The sequence below is a fragment of the Amblyraja radiata genome, chromosome 43 (genome assembly GCF_010909765.2).
Source record: "Amblyraja radiata isolate CabotCenter1 chromosome 43, sAmbRad1.1.pri, whole genome shotgun sequence".
NCBI classification, from domain to species: domain Eukaryota; kingdom Metazoa; phylum Chordata; class Chondrichthyes; order Rajiformes; family Rajidae; genus Amblyraja; species Amblyraja radiata.
Genome location: NC_045998.1, coordinates 10,638,672 through 10,656,181, shown reverse-complemented (window position 1 = coordinate 10,656,181; position 17,510 = coordinate 10,638,672). Strand labels below are relative to the sequence as shown.

General features: G+C 45.7%; 1 long non-coding RNA gene across 1 annotated transcript; it reads right to left on the bottom strand.

The window, feature by feature from the left end:
- Positions 1-3,942: 3,942 nt before the first annotated feature.
- On the bottom strand, positions 3,943-4,435 carry LOC116968040. Its single transcript, XR_004410391.1, has 3 exons — positions 4,367-4,435; positions 4,127-4,288; positions 3,943-4,042 (listed from the first exon to the last, which is right to left on the bottom strand). It is a non-coding gene; the product is annotated as an uncharacterized LOC116968040 (long non-coding RNA).
- Positions 4,436-17,510: the final 13,075 nt, after the last annotated feature.

Below are 17,510 nucleotides of genomic sequence, written 5' to 3'. Positions count from 1 at the left end.
GAGCAGGGAGGTTCTATTGCAGTTGTACAGGGTCTTGGTGAGACCACACCTGGAGTATTGCGTGCAGTTTTGGTCTCCTAATCTGAGGAAAGACATTCTTGCCATAGAGGGAGTACAGAGAAGGTTCACCAGACTGATTCCTGGGATGGCAGGACTTTCATATGAAGAAAGACTGGATAGACTTGGCTTGTACGCGCTAGAATTTAGAAGATTGAGGGGGGATCTTATAGAAACGTACATAATTCTTAAGGGGTTGGACAGGCTAGAATTGATTCCTTTGGTATCTAAAAAGTCTCAGATAATTCCCGATATTTTCAATGTTTACCAAGCACTTTAGCTGTTGTTGTCCCTTCAGTTCTCGCTTCTCTATACCTTCATTTCGCTTCACTTTTGGAATTCTAAAGTTGGGTACGTGTCTCTCCCACTTACCCCACTCTCACGACTTCCACAATTTTTTTCAGCGCAAAAATTCAACATTTTGGCGGTTTTTAACAGGTAGGAAAGTACGCGTTTCTTGCATTAATAACATATACCGGAAGTGACGGATGTCTTCCAGTTGGATTTAGCGGCTCCGTGCGTCGAGCCCTATGACCCAGTGACTTTACGTGCACAACCCCCCCTATAGACGCTGCTGCTATGGCTACCCCGTTACCCCCTTCATTAACAATTACACAATTCTTCAATCTATTTTATTGTCTAACAAGCTTCAGACACATTGTGAAGGGATACTTGATTGCATTCTTCAGTTGGCGACTTGACGCAAGATGTAACCAGAGTGAAGTGGTCGTGGTCTAGCACGATATCACACGATATAACGGGGGGTAGATAAAGAGTTCCCACGGTACTCGGCATTTCTGTTATTTGTGCGAGTGACTTGTCCGTCTCCCGAGCTTTCCCGTTAAATCTTGAATGAACATTGTGGACTGTGAAGTGTTGTTCATCACGTTGCACAAATGATGTCACTTTTTTTTCACACACTATAAATATCCTCCCTTGGTTGAATTGGCTCATTTGGAGACATGCCTATACTAAGTAGTTTCGAGTACAGGATGGTGGTTTTTTTCATTGACGCGCTGTATGCAGCAGCCCACTATGTGCATCGAGGACGCTTGCGTGAAGGCAGAAGGGTGAGATTAATTAAAAAGAGAATTTAGAGGAAGTCTCACTGGGTGAAGCCCATCTTTCAACGGAGACCTCAATTTGGACAATATGATCAACTGCTTAATGTGCTGTGCGAAGAGGATAAAAGTGCATTCACAAACTTTGTCAGAATTTCACCCGAGCTCTTTAAGGAGCTGAAGAATAATTTGGGACCTCTGCTGAAGAAGACTGACACTGTAATGAGAAAGGCACTGGAACCAGGGTTGCGCATAGCTACTTGGCCTCAGGCGATTCTTATAAAAGTCTATCTTACAACTTTCTTGTCGCCACCAACACCATCTGTGGTATTGTCCGAGAAACCTGTGAGGCGATCATCAAATTTTATTCAGCTGAAGTGATGGAATGCCCCAGTACACCAGATGCGTGGAAGAGAGTGGCGCTGGGGTTTGAAAACAGGTGGAACTTTGTTCACACATGTGGGGCTTTGGATGGCAAGCATGTGGCAATTCGTTGTCCACCCAGAGGTGGCTCAAATTATTTCAATTACAAGAAATTCCACTCAATTGTACTCTTGGCGGTGGTTGATCATAACTACAACTTCCTGTATGTGGATGTGGGCACACCTGGAAGTGTTGGTGATGGCCGGATTTGGAAAGAAACCTGGCTTGGAAAGAAAATGGAAGGTGGAACAGCAGGCATGCCTGATCCAGAACCTCTGCCAGGAGAAGACAGCCCGGACATCCCATATGCGATGGTTGCTGACGAAGTCTTTGCACTACGGCCCTGGATTATGAAGCCATATCCACAGAGGAATCTAACTAGGGAACAGAGGATCTTCAATTACAGGCTGTCAAGGGCCAGGAGGGTTGTAGAAAATTATTTTGGCATCTTGGCAAACAGATTTAGATGCTTGCTCAAGAAAATGGAGCAGAAGCCCAAGAATGTGGAGAGTATAGTATATGCAGCATGTGTTCTGCACAACCTGATCCGAATGAGATGTGCAGCTGCAGGATCAGCAACATCCATCCAGGACGGTGACCTAGTGGACAGTGAGACAGGGGGAATAACACTAGGTACATGGAGAAGTGGTGCGACCAAGTCGGAAATGGTCCCACTGCAGCGTTTCAAAGGTAACTCGGGCACATACAGTGTGAAAGAGCAAAGAGGCCATCTCTGCGCTTACTACAATTCACAATTGGGGAGTGTGCCGTGGAAGGACAGCTATATTGATGGGTAGCCGACCACAGGAACACTACTGCATGTTAGCAGAAATGCATAGCAAATAAGCTGACTTTCTAGTGTTGTCCTCTGAAAAGTGCTTCCTATACGATGTTCGTCCGCAAAACCTGCCATTTAGCACATTGCATTGTCCCTTTTAATGCCTGAGTTTAGGCTTGTTGCGGAGGTTAATGAATATAATGTGTTTAAAATAATCTAGCGTGCCTCATTTGTTGATTTTCGTGTTTGCGAGGCCCTTTTATAGACTAATGTTTGGTGTGATGCACCTTCTCTCAATATGTGCAAGAAGTCGTCTTTTTATATTGTCAAATAGGAATAAAGACTTTGTCTCACATTTACCGTGCTGATTGGCTTATTTTATTTTCTACCGAGAGGTGAAACTTTCAAACGTTTAAATAGCTCAACAATTGATGGACCTGAACACTCAAAAATGAAAATTAATGAAAATGTGATTATATCACCTCCCTTCAACTATTTTGTGTTTCAGCATGAGAGGGATTATAACATTAGAGACATTCATCTTGTAGTGATGTGTTAATGAAGAATTGCAGACATCAAGCTGATAGTAAAAAATATATTTATTTAACAATGAGGTAAACAAGCACTGACAATCAAACTGCTGAGGTAAAAGCTTTATCACACTTCAGGCTATCATAAAATGTGGAGCCACCAACAGAAACAAAGTAATGCCCAAGAGGAAAAGACACACATATTAACATACAGACATTTATAAAGGACTCTAGATGTCACACCAAATGTTGAGTGGCCAACAACTAAAATAAACTAAAACTCAAACGGTTAATTAAACACCACATAAATAATTCTCAACGTCCGAGGGTTAACTGGAGTCATTGACGTCAGCGAAACCATCTGCCCCTTCTTGAAATGGTGTTTGTGCACGGCCCTCTCCGTAAACAAAAGGCAAAGGTGGATTTCTAGCAGGCTGCTGCTCTGTAAACATCAGTGGTGATGGTGAGTGTCTCTAGAAGGAAATTAAGAAGTACATGTGAAAATTTTCTCACGGACCATAAAATTGCGGGACCTTTCATTAAAGTCCCTTTTAAAGATTAGAGTTCTTTTCTTGAATCTCATTAACATAACTCATGAATAAGTTGTTGTCCATATGCGGATGCAAATCTTTATTTTTTAAATTCAATCCCACAAAACACAATTGTTTACCTGTTCAGCACGGAATGGTGGCTGTGCTCCCATTGCACGCGGCAATCCATATGTCCTATCTGTATACTTTCGAATCACAGAGTGATGTATTAGTCAATGCATAAAAAGAAGACAGATTATGAATTAAGTTTGGGAAGCGCACATATATTTGTTAATACCTGGTCATAGAAGTGAGGCGGGCGAGGCTGAGGAACCAGTGGACGCTGCGCCTCAGGTGCACGTGCTTCCATTAACTGCACAGACAACACCAGACATTAAAACTATGTTGCTTTATGATGTGAGAAATAAAGAGTTTTAACAGAAACGCTGAATGAAGGGAAGAAGATTAAGAATAGATCTATACCTTTTTATTTCGCATAGTAATTGACCCATTGATCATATTCCATACAAAATCCCATTGTCCTTCATTTATTTATTCTTCCATAATAGCTTGACAGAAGTCTACTGCCCTCTGCGTAAAGCTGTTCGGTCTCAGGCGTCCTTCCTCTAACAATTTAATACCGTCTCGAACAGTATTATTGAGCTGAAAATTCACAGCGCAAATATAAAAAACAGCAAAATGCTGGGTGGGTGCATTGTCCAATAAGCATCAAGTTTATATACTCACACTTTTAATGCTGTTTCCATCTGTCCCTTCTTCAGCACCTCCGGGTGTGGTGAGGTCAATGCTGGAAATGTGCCTACTGCGGTGCTGTTGGCTGGTGGATGGGCTCGGCGTGGAAGTCCCTTCCAGAGGATCATCGAACGCATGGTCAATGATGTGTTGTTCCTGTAGGAATCACATAAAACCATTTATACATAGTGTCCAGAGCCTCATGACCTCAAACATTTGTTGTAATAAAAGTACCTTGGGTGCGCTAGTCCTGGTCACTACACGCACAATATGCCCTGATAGGAACCGCCACTTCTCCTCGATCCACCTATTACTCTCTGTCAGTGTGCTGCCAGCTGACCCTGTTTTGGTCCCAAGTGCGGTGACCTCTCCATAGATGGTCCTCTGATTAGTGAACCATTGCATGAGTTGGTCATCTGCATTACAGTAGAGTGGTGGAATTAAATAGAACTTCAAGCATTGGATGTATTCCGTTATATTAAAAGTTCTGGACAGTAAATAGAGGCCTGTTTAAGAGCCTGCCCTCCGCATTTAATGTGCTATTTCTTGTGCTTCTTGGATACCTGAGCACAAGTTTGTAAATACAGATGGCCTTTTTTAAGACAAGCATTACAAGTGAGAATTGCCTGCCCTCATGCATAATTTTTTTAATGGCTCTTAGAGACATGATTCCAACTTCAAACACAGAGGGTGTAAAAGCTGTCTGCGACCTTTTTACTTTGCAGCTGCAGGGCACAGACAGACTTATGAGAAGTTTAAGTTAACTGCAAAAACAGCACTTTTACATCTATAGCATTGTATGTTTTTAAATCTTGGATAACATTAAATGGTTCTCCTGTTGATGAACTAATATATCGTTATATATACTCACATGAGCACCCGGGATACTCCGCAGCCTTCATCTCCAGCAGGTTCCGTTTTCTCTCCCTGTTTCTATAATCCTCTCTGGATTTATCGTAGAGAATCTCGTTAAATTGGTACCATTCTACAAGTTCCCCCTCTTGTTCCCTGGTGAAGTTATATGGCCTTACCTTCTGCCATCTTCCCTTTACATAAGCGTCTGTAGAGGTTATTCCTACAACGGCTACTGGGGAGGCAATCTGAAATCCACCTTGCTCACCCTCTCCCTGCTCCAAGGAGCCCACAGGCAGTGTTATCTGTGGCATTTCCTGTTGCCTCTCCACCTGTCTCTCTTGCTGCGTCTCCTCCTCATTCTCCTGCATGGCAAAAACCTTTCTGACATGCTTTACCCCCTTTCTTTGAGCTTTTCTGGGAGCCATCTCTGCAAGTGTTCCTGTTAAAAAAATTCTCCAACAATGACAATTAGGTGGGACGTCCTCGATGGACACATGTTCCATTGGCGATATTGAGAACACCTTTTTTACTCATCTTCTGTCCCCTCTGTCCAGCTTCCGGGTTTACCGTTCGCAGGAGTTCCCACGGTAACCGCAAGAGTTATTACGGATATCGCACGGATATCGCACTGGCCACTACGTTCATATAATGTTGCAATGCTCAACCACAAGTGTACAAGTCACTCTTGGAGAAATTCAAGCTTGCTTGAATTTTCTCCCGAGTCACCAAGTTACACGATTACCTGCCGTTAGCGCCACGGTGGTCCACGGTGGTCCACGAATGCCGTACTGTTATCGCACGAGGTTCCCACGATGTTAAACTCTGGTTAACTCTTGCGTCAAGTGTCCACAAAGCGATCAAATGTAAAAGCGACAGTTAACCAGACTGACCAGTGCAGGGACACAAAGGCCATCACTACTCGTAGGGTGCATGCAATAGTGTGAGTGTATCCGTGAAAAATCGCAGCGTAAAGGTAAACTATCGCCACGTTGAAGAAGACGGCCGATAGATCCGCTGCCGCCATCGCCACCATATAGTGGGTGATGCATCGAGACAGCCCGCACTTTCCCCGTCCGAGAACGACGATCGCCACCAAATTACCTGCGAGGAAACGAACACAGACACAGCCTTTGAATCTGGTCTTTAAGAAGGAACTGCAGATGCTGGAAAATCAAAGGTAGACAAAAATGCTGGAGAAACTCAGCGGGTGCAGCAGCATCTATGGAGCGAAGGAGATAGGCAACGTTTCGGGCCGAAACCCTTCTTCAGACTGCTCGCCCCCCATTGATGACCCCTTTCCCGTCTCCAACGAACCCCCTCCTCGTGGCCCTCCGGCTTTAGAACTTTTTATCCAAAACTGCCTTCGCGACATCAACCGCCTCAACTTCTCCACTCCCCTGTCTCACTCCAATCTCTCTCCCCCTGAACGTACAGCCATCAACTCGCTCCGCAACCCAGACTGGGTGATCAAACCAGCCGACAAGGGAGGTGCCCCCTAGACCATGACCCCACAGACGAGCTCCAGGCCACCATCCCTCGCACCATCACCGACTTCATCAACTCCGGCTCCCTGCTCGACCCAACCTCATCGTTCCCCAGCCCCGCACCGCCAGATTTTACCTTCTCCCCAAAATCCACAAACCTGACTGTCCCGGTAGACCCATTGTCTCTGCCTGTTCGTGCCCCACCGAACTCATTTCCACATACCATGACTCCCTCCTACCCCCCTTGGTTAAATCCTTACCGACCTATGTTCAAGGCACTCACCGTCGTCTCTGCTCATTCCATTCTCTCGGCCCCCATCCTCTAAAAGTAGTCTGAAGAAGGGTCTCGGCCCGAAACGTTGCCTATCTCCTTCGCTCCATAGATGCTGCTGCACCAGCTGAGTTTCTCCAGCATTTTTGTCTACATTTGAACCTGGTCATCAGGTACAAGGTGTTCTCAATGTTGGTGATCATGGTGCAGGCGCCACACGCGATATGGCAGCCACCTGAGCCACATTCCCATTCACCTTGAGATCCAGAATGGACCACGTCCGTCGGGTCAATGTAATGTGAATGCGGAGTTGTAAAGATGTCTAATTCTCACGTGTACCGACAGCGGTAAAAGGAAATTCATACTTGCAGCAGCATAAGCAGGCGTGGACTCAACACACACACACAGATATCATTGAATAAACAACGGTGGTGAAAACTGCCCAACGCATCACCGGTTCCTCACTCCCCTCCATTGAGTCTGTCCAGAGCAAGCGATGTCTGCGAAGGGCGCGCAGCATTGTCAAGGACTGCTCTCACCCCAACCACAGACTGTTCCCATCCGGGAGGCGCGACAGGTCTCTCCGTTGCCGGACCAGCAGGTCCAGGAACAGCTACTTCCCTGCGGCTGTTACACAACTTAACTCTACGCCTTGGTGATTGCCAGTCCCCCCCCCCCCCCCCCCCGCCCCCCAGAAAAATCGCACTACTACTACTGTATGTACATATATACATATATTACTGCTCATTATTCTATGTTCGCTCTTCTGGGTGAGATGCTAACGGCATTTCGTTGTCTCTGTATTGTACACTGCACGATGACCATAAAGATTGAATCTGAATCTGAATCGGAAAGGAATTCGCCGAGCCCCTGTCCCACTTAGGAAACCTGAACGGAAACCTCTGGAGACTTTGCGCCCCACCCAAGGTTTCCGTGCGGTTCCCGGAGGTTTTTGTCAGTCTCCCTACCTGCTTCCACCACCTGCAACCTCCGGGAACCTCCGGGGACCGCACGGAAACCTTGGGTGGGGCGCAAAGTCTCCAGAGGTTTCCGTTCGGGTTTCCTAAGTGGGACAGGGGCGTTGCAATGATGCCAGAGCGATAACCCATGTCTTTGTGCAATCAGTGGTTGCCCATAGCAGTTGGTGTTGGTTGGCGTGGGGTGAGATGGAGTAGCCGTGTCCAGGAGAGCCATGGTCTTGTACGCCACCTTTGTGTGTGACTGCTTTCATCCGTGAGAAGGAGACGATGTAACTGAAACCTCGATCCGGAACGAACGCAGACTTCGGGAACCGTTGTGACAACTGTGGGCTTGTCGGCAAACAAACGATTATATATCTGCCCTCGAGTGGCATTAACTTTTTACGGTGCCCGCACACTGTACAAAACGTGCTTCGCGACCCCTTCTGTGCCACCCCGAAAACAGAGACCCGCCCTTGAGTTGCGTTGGAGTATTGCGTACAGTTTTGGTCTCCAAATCTGAGGAAGGACATTATTACCATAGAGGGAGTACAGAGAAGGTTCACCAGACTGATTCCTGAGATGTCAGTACTTTCATATGAAGAAAGACTGGATAGACTCGGCTTATACTCGCTAGAATTTAGGAGATTGAGGGGGGATCTTATAGAAACTTACAAAATTCTTAAGGGGTTGCACAGGCTAGATGCAGGAAGATTGTTCCCGATGTTGGGGAAGTCCTGGACAAGGGGTCACAGCTTAAGGATAAGGGGGAAATCCTTTAAGACCAAGATGAGAAAAACATTTTTCACACAGAGAGTAGTGAATCTCTGGAACTCTCTGCCACAGAGGGTAGTTGAGGCCAGTTCATTGGCTATATTTAAGAGGGAGTTAGATGTGGCCCTTGTGGCTAAAGGGATCAGTGGGTATGGAGAGAAGGCAGGTACGGGATACTGAGTTGGATGATCCTGGGATGTCAGGACTTTCATATGAAGAAAGACTGGATAGACTCGGTGTGTACTCGGTAGAATTTAGAAGACTGAGGGGGGATCTTATAGAAACGTACAAAATTCTTAAGGGGTTAGACAGGCTCGAAGATTGTTCCCGATGTTGGGGAAGTCCAGAACAAGGGGTCACATTTTAAGGGTAAGGGAGAAGTCTCCAACTTCGAGACTTTTAGACCGGGAGCGGGGCCGTAAATCGCCCGGCACGGCCTAAAATGGCCGTGGGACTTATCATCGCCCGCCTGGGGCTTGGACATCGGGAGAGATATGGAGAACAGGGGAGAGAAAAGACTTTGCCTTCCATCACAGTGGGTCCACTGTGATGGATGTTTGTGTGAATTAAATTATGTGTATGTCTAGGAATTGTCTTTGTTTGTATGGCTGTGGAAACAGAATTTCGTTTGAGCCTCACTGAGGCTCAAATGACAATAAAAGGTATTGTATTGTATTGTATTGTATTGTATTGTAAGTCTTTTTGGACCGAGATGAGAAAAACATTTTTCACACAGAGAGTGGTGAATCTGTGGAATTCTCTGCCACAGAAGGTAGTTGAGGCCAGTTCATTGGCTATATTTAAGAGGGAGTTAGATGTGGCCCTTGTGGCTAAAGGGATCAGGGGGTATGGAGAGAAGGCAGGTACAGGATACTGAGTTGGATGATCAGCCATGATCATATTGAATGGCCTATTGAATAGCCTGCACCTATTTTCCATGTTTCTATGTTTCTATAGGGGGGTTGCACGTAAGGTCACCAGGTCATAGGGCTTGACGCACGGAGCCGCTCAATCCATCTGGAGGACATCCGTAACTTCCGGTATATGTTATTAATGCAAGAAACGCGTACTTTCCTACCTGTTAACAAACGCCAAAATAGTGAATTTTTGCGCTGAAAAAAATTGTGGGAGTCGGGGTAAGTGTGAGAGACGTGTACCCAACTTCAGAATTCCAAAAGTGAAGTGAAATGAAGATAAAGAGAAGCGAGAACTGAAGGGACAACAACAGGTAAAGTGCATGGCCAACATTGGCCGTGCAGATATCGGAATTGAAAATATTGGGAATTATCGCGTTTGCTCACTGCATTTCATCAACAGTAAGGCATTATTTGTGTTTTTTCTTGATTCCTTTGGTATCTAAAAAGTCTCAAAAGCTGTAAATCTTTCTTCAGATGCGTTTTCATTTTGTATGTAAAAACCCACTTGAGAACCATGGGCGATTTAAAAAATTTACAGCCAGATTTATCACTTCTGAAACTTTTTAGATGCCAAATGAATGAAGAAAAAACACAAAGAATTCCTTTTTAGTTGATGAAATGCAGTGAGCAAACGGCCAATGTTCGCCAAGCACTCTGGCTGTTGTGTCCCTTCAGCTCTCGCTTCTATCTACCGTCATTTCTCCTCACTTTTGGAATTGTGAAGTATGCTAAATGTCTCTCACGCTTATCCCGATTTCCATAATTATTTACAGCGCCAAAATTGACAATTTCAACGGGTTTTAACGGGCCCGCTGCGCTGGAAACAATGGTAAGTGCCTACCTGCAGTACATCGCGTGTACTCCATTTGGAGTAGCGTAGCAACAGTACGGGTCATGGGTCGTGACCGGACTGCCGTGAAACCTCCCTATATAGGAGTTAGGAGAGTGAATCATTGTCAGGGGCTTGCACATCTGAAATATACGCCATGCAAACTTGGATACATAGAAAATAGGTGCAGGAGTAGGCCATTCGGCCCTTCGAGCCTGCACCGCCATTCAATATGATCATGGCTGATCATATTGGGTCCACTGTTGTTTGTCATGTACATCAATGATCTGGATGATGGTGTGGTAAATTGGATTAGTAAGTATGCAGATGATACTAAGATAGGTGGTGTTGTGGATAATGAAGTAGATTTTCAAAGTCTACAGATTTAGGCCATTTGGAAGAGTGGGCTGAAAGATGGCAGATGGAGTTTAATGCTGATAAGTGTGAGGTGCTACATCTTGGCAGGACAAATCAAAATAGGACGTACATGGTAAATGGTAGCAAATTGAGGAATGCAATTGAACAGATGGATCTAGGAATAACTGTGCATAGTTCCCTGAAGGTGGAATCTCATGTCGATAGGGTGGTAAAGAAAGCTTTTGGTGTGCTGGCCTTTATAAATCAGAGCATTGAGTATAGAAGTTGGGATGTAATGTTAAAATTGTGCAAGGCATTGGCGAGGCCAATTCTGGAGTATGGTGTACAATTTTGGTCGCCTAATTATAGGAAGGCTGCCAACAAAATAGAGAGAGTACAGAGGAGATTTACTAGAATGTTGCCTGGGTTTCAGCAACTAAGTTACAGAGAAAGGTTGAACAAGTTAGGTCTTTATTCTTTGGAGCGCAGAAGGTTAAGGGGGGACTTATAGAGGTTTTTAAAATGATGAGAGGGATAGACAGAGTTGACGTGGATAAGCTTTTCCCATTGAGAGTAGGGAAAATTCAAACAAGAGGACATGATTTGAGAATTAAGGGACAGAAGTTTAGGGGTAACATGAGGGGGAACATCTTTTCTCAGAGAGTGGTAGCTGTGTGGAATGAGCTTCCAGTGGCAGTGGTGGAGGCAGTTTCGATTTTGTCATTTACAAATAAATTGGATAGGTATATGGATGGGAAAGGAATGGAGGGTTATGGTCTGAGTGCAGGTAGATGGGACTAGGGGAGAATAAGTGTTCGGCACGGACTTGAAGGGCCGAGATGGCCTGTTTCCGTGCTGTAATTGTTATATGGTTATATGGTTACATGGTTCTAGTCTCCATCAGCGAAAATGAACTCTTCCCAATTCCTGTGACCACACGACCTCCCCACCCCCCCCCCCCTCACTTCAAACCGTTGCACACCTATTTTTCCCTCAACACCCCCCTTCCCCCCTCCACCCTTCCCCTCTTAGCTAACATTCTATTGTCTTATTTTAATTACTGGTGTTTGTCTCTTACTCCACCAATTTGCAGATCAAACCCAGACAGGTATTTCCCTATGACTTGCCATTCTTTGTCCCACCCTCACCTCTCTTTTCCAGTTTTCACGCTTTTCTGCAATCAGTCGGAAAGAGGGATTCTGACCCGATTTTGACCAGAAACGTCGCCACTCCATTCTCTCCACAGAGGCTGCCTTTGCCTCTGATTTCTTCCAGCACTTCGTGGTTTGCTCAGAATTCCCGCATCTCCAGTTCCCGTCATCAATTCTGATTACGGTAGTATATAGTAAACATTTTTCACACACAGAATGGTGAATCTGTGCAACTCTGCCACAGAAGGTAGTTGAGGCCAGTTCATTGGCTATATTGAAGAGGGAGTTAGATGTGGCCCTTGTGGCTAAAGGGATCAGGGGGTATGGAGAGAAGGCAGGTACAGGATACTGACTTGGATGATCAGCCATGATCATATTGAATGGCGGTGCAGGGTCGAAGGTCCGAATGGCCTACTCCTGCACCTATTTTCTACGTTTCTATGACGTTGTACAATATGTTGGCGAGCTCGCATTTGGAGTACTGTGTTCACTTTTGGCCTCCCTGCTATTACGAAGATGCTGTTAATCTGGACAGAGTGCAGATATGATTTAGGAGGACGTTGCCAGGACTTGAGGGTCGGAGCTATATGGAGAGGTTGGCATGCCCGGACTTTAATCCTTGGAGTGGAGGAGGCTAATAACCCTGTCCCACTTAGGAAACCTGAGGGTTGCGGACATTGGAGGGAGCTACCACAGGAGGTAGGCGAGGTAGGTAGGCAACAAATTTCAATCGGGACGAGGCCAGGTGCATGGATAGGAAAGGTTTAGAGGGATATGGGGCAAACGATGGCAGACGGACCAGTGTCGATGGAGAATGTGGGTCTCGTTGCTAAATTTGGACCGAATGGAATGTTTCCCTGCTGGATGGCTTCCTGAGTAGAACTCAAATTTCATATGCCCCTGTTCCACTTAGGAAACCTGAACGGAAACCTCTGGAGACTTTGCGCCCCACCCAAGGTTTCCGTGCGGTTCCCGGAGGTTGCAGGTGGTTCCCGGAGGTTGCAGGTGGTTGCCGGAGGTTGCAGGTGGTTGCCGGAGGTTGCAGGTGGTTCCCGGAGGTTGCAGGTGGTAGCCGGAGGTTGCAGGTGGTTGCCGGAGGTTGCAGGTAGTGGAAGCAGGTAGGGGGACTGACAAAAACCTCCGCGAAACGCACGGAAACCTTGGGTGGGGCGCAAAGTCTCCAGAGGTTTCCGTTCAGGTTTCCTAAGTGGGACAGGGGTGGTCATATAGAGATCTGCAATTTCACGAGGGGACTCGGTAAAGAAAACGCACAGAGTTTTTCTTTACCTAGTGTAGGGGAATACAATAAGAAAGACCATGAAATGACAGAGTTTTGGAATTTGGTGTTACCTGGATACCTTGAAAGTTCACATATGCGGCCTGCAAGCAATTGGGGAGATGATCCGTCTATCACCCGTTATTTGCAAGTGGATTTGGGTGTATGTTTGAGGCTGCTCGACTCATTTTATAGTCATGACTGTGTAGCCGGACGCAGTGCGAACTCCATCTTCAAGTAGACGACACCACCGTTGTTGGACGAATTACAGATGGCATACACAGAAGACATCTGTGCAAATCCAAAGAGAACGGAGGACTAGCCTTTAACCTAACTTCTGTGCCGAGAGAGAGCTGGAACACATGTCTCCACAGTCCTGACCCCTTGCCTACCTTATCTCCCTGCTGCAAAATACGTTTAACTCCGTTTCCCCTTCCCACACTGCCCTTTCTGTTGGCGGCCTACTCCACTGTCAGAGTGACGCCAAACGGAATTTGGAGGAACAGCACCTCATATCTCTCTTGGCCAGCTCAAACCCAGCGGTATGAATATTGATGTCTATAACTTCAAGCAAACCTTGAAGCATCCCCTCTCTCTCCATCGCTCCCCCAACCAAGTCGTTGGACTAGCTTCTGAGTCGTCTTGTTCAGCCTCATTGTTTGTACGCGTTCTCACCTACCCACAACTAGCAATGAATGGCCTGTTTCATTAACGCAATGGAAAGGAAGGACATTAGTTTGGAGGATGTGGAATCGGTATGGGTAGAGCTGCGAAACACTAAGGGGCAGAAAACGCTGGTGGGTGTTGTGTACAGGCCACCTAACAGTAGTAGTGAAGTTGGAGATGGTATCAAACAGGAAATTAGAAATGCGTGCGACAAAGGCAAAACAGTTATAATGGGTGACTTCAATCTACATATAGATTGGGTGAATCAAATTGGCAGGGGTGCTGAGGAAGAGGATTTCTAGGAATGTATGCGGGATAGTTATCTAAATCAACATGTAGAGGAACCAACGAGAGAGCAGGCTATTTTAGACTGGGTATTGAGTAATGAGGAAGGGTTAGTTAGCAGTCTTGTTGTACGTGCCCCCTTGGGCAAGAGTGACCATAATATGGTTGAGTTCTTCATTAGGATGGAGAGTGACATTGTTAATTCAGAAACAATGGTTCTGAACTTAAAGAAAGGTAACTTTGAGGGTATGAGACGTGAATTGGCCAAGATTGACTGGCAATTAATTCTAAAAGGGTTGACGGTGGATATGCAATGGAAGACATTTAAAGACTGCATGGATGAACTACAAAAATTGTTCATCCCAGTTTGGCAAAAGAATAAATCAGGGAAGGTAGTGCATCCGTGGATAACAAGGGAAATCAGGGATAGTATCAAAGCGAAGGATGATGCGTACAAATTAGCCAGAAAAAGCAGCATACCAGAGGACTGGGAGAAATTCAGAGACCAGCAGAGGAGGACAAAGGGCTTAATTAGGAAAGGAAAAATAGATTATGAAAGAAAACTGGCAGGGAACATAAAAACTGACTGCAAAAGTTTTTATAGATATGTGAAAAGAAAGAGATTAGTTAAAACAAATGTAGGTCCCTTGCAGTCAGAAACAGGTGAGTTGATCATGGGGAACAAGGATATGGTGGACCAATTGAATAACTACTTTGGTTCCGTCTTCACTAAGGAAGACATAAATAATCTGCCGGAAATAGCAGGGGACCGCGGGTCAAAGGAGTTGGAGGAATTGAGTGAAATCCAGGTTAGTCGGGAAGTGGTGTTGGGTAAATTGAATGGATTAAAGGCCGATAAATCCCTAGGGCCAGATAGGCTGCATCCCAGAGTACTTAAGGAAGTAGCTCCAGAAATAGTGGATGCATTAGTAATAATCTTTCAAAACTCTTTAGATTCTGGAGTAGTTCCTGAGGATTGGCGGGTAGCAAACGTAACCCCACTTTTTAAGAAGGGAGGGAGAGAGAAAACGGGGAATTACAGACCAGTTAGTCTAACATCGGTAGTGGGGAAACTGCTAGAGTCAGTTATTAAAGATGGGATAGCAGCACATTTGGAAAGTGGTGAAATCATTGGACAAAGTCAGCATGGATTTACGAAAGGTAAATCATGTCTGACAAATCTTATAGAATTTTTCGAGGATGTAACTAGTAGCGTGGATAGGGGAGAACCAGTGGATGTGGTGTATCTAGACTTCCAGAAGGCTTTCGACAAGGTCCCACATAAGAGATTAGTATACAAACTTAAAGCACACGGCATTGGGGGTTCAGTATTGATGTGGATAGAGAACTGGCTGGCAAACAGGAAGCAAAGAGTAGGAGTAAACGGGTCCTTTTCACAATGGCGGGCAGTGACTAGTGGGGTACCGCAAGGCTCAGTGCTGGGACCCCAGCTATTTACAATATATATTAATGATCTGGATGAGGGAATTGAAGGCAATATCTCCAAGTTTGCGGATGACACTAAGCTGGGGGGCAGTGTTAGCTGTGAGGAGGATGCTAGGAGACTGCAAGGTGACTTGGATAGGCTGGGTGAGTGGGCAAATGTTTGGCAGATGCAGTATAATGTGGATAAATGTGAGGTTATCCATTTTGGTGGCAAAAACAGGAAAGCAGACTATTATCTAAATGGTGGCCGATTAGGAAAAGGGGAAATGCAGCGATATCTGGGTGTCATGGTACACCAGTCATTGAAAGTAGGCATGCAGGTGCAGCAGGCAGTGAAGAAAGCGAATGGTATGTTAGCTTTCATAGCAAAAGGATTTGAGTATAGGAGCAGGGACGTTCTACTGCAGTTGTACAGGGTCTTGGTGAGACCACACCTGGAGTATTGCGTACAGTTTTGGTCTCCAAATCTGAGGAAGGACATTATTGCCATAGAGGGAGTGCAGAGAAGGTTCACCAGACTGATTCCTGGGATGTCAGGACTGTCTTATGAAGAAAGACTGGATAGACTTGGTTTATACTCTCTAGAATTTAGGAGATTGAGAGGGGATCTTATAGAAACTTACAAAATTCTTAAGGGGTTGGACAGGCTAGATGCAGGAAGATTGTTCCCGATGTTGGGGAAGTCCAGGACAAGGGGTCACAGCTTAAGGATAAGGGGGAAATCCTTTAAAACCGAGATGAGAAAAACTTTTTTCACACAGAGAGTGGTGAATCTCTGGAACTCTCTGCCACAGAGGGTAGTTGAGGCCAGTTCATTGGCTATATTTAAGAGGGAGTTAGATGTGGCCCTTGTGGCGAAGGGGATCAGAGGGTATGGAGAGAAGGCAGGTACGGGATACTGAGTTGGATGATCAGCCATGATCATATTGAATGGCGGTGCAGGCTCGAAGGGCCGAATGGCCTACTCCTGCACCTAATTTCTATGTTTCTATGTTTCTATGTTTCTATTTAGAACCGTTACATTATTGCATATCTTTCATCCATTTGTCTCTCCATGTCACCACCTATATCTCTCGTTTCCCTTTTCTCTGAATCTCAGTCTGAAGAAGGGTCTCAACCCGAAACGTCAGCTATTCCATGGAAACATAGAAACATAGAAAATAGGTGCAGGGGTAGGCCATTCGGCCCTTCGAGCCTGCACCGCCATTCAATATGATCATGGCTGATCATCCAACTCAGTATCCTGTCTCTCCATACCCCCTGACCCCTTTAGCCACAAGGGCCACATCTAACTCCCTCTTAAATATAGCCAATGAACTGGCCTCAACTACCTTCTGTGGCAGAGAGTTCCAGAGATTCACTACTCTCTGTGTGAAAAATGTTTTTCTCATCTCGGTCCTAAAGGATTTCCCCTTTATCCTTAAACTGTGACCCCTTGTCCTGGACTTCCCCAACACCCGGAACAATCTTCCTGCATCTAGCCTGTCCAACCCCTTAAGAATTTTGTAAGTTTCTATAAGACCCCCCCTCAATCTCCTAAATTCTAGCGAGTACAAGCCGAGTCTATCCAGTCTTTCTTCATATGAAAGTCCTGACATCCCAGGAATGATTCTGGTGAACCTTCTCTGTACTCCCTCTACGGCAAGAATGTCTTTCCTCAGATTAGGAGACCAAAACTGTACGCAATATTCCAGGTGTGGTCTCACCAAGACCCTGTACAAATGCAGTAGAACCTCCCTGCTCCTATACTCAAATCCTTTTGCTATGAATGCTAACATACCATTCGCTTTCTTCACTGCCTGCTGCACCTGCATAGCGACTTTCAATGACTGGTGTACCATGACACCCAGGTTAGTTTTACCCAGAGTGGGGGAATCAAAACCAGAGGACATTGGTTTATGATGAGTGTGGCAGGATTTGAGAGGAAGTTGGGGGACAATTCTGACATTGAAAGGGTGATGGATGCATGGAGCGAGCTGCCAGTGGCGGTAGTTGAGACAGGTAGAATAAGAATATATGTAAACGACATTAGGACAGGTACATGAGTAGGGGAGGGTTTGAGGGAAATGGGGCAAAAGCGGGCAGGTGAGGCGAGTGTCCATGGGCAA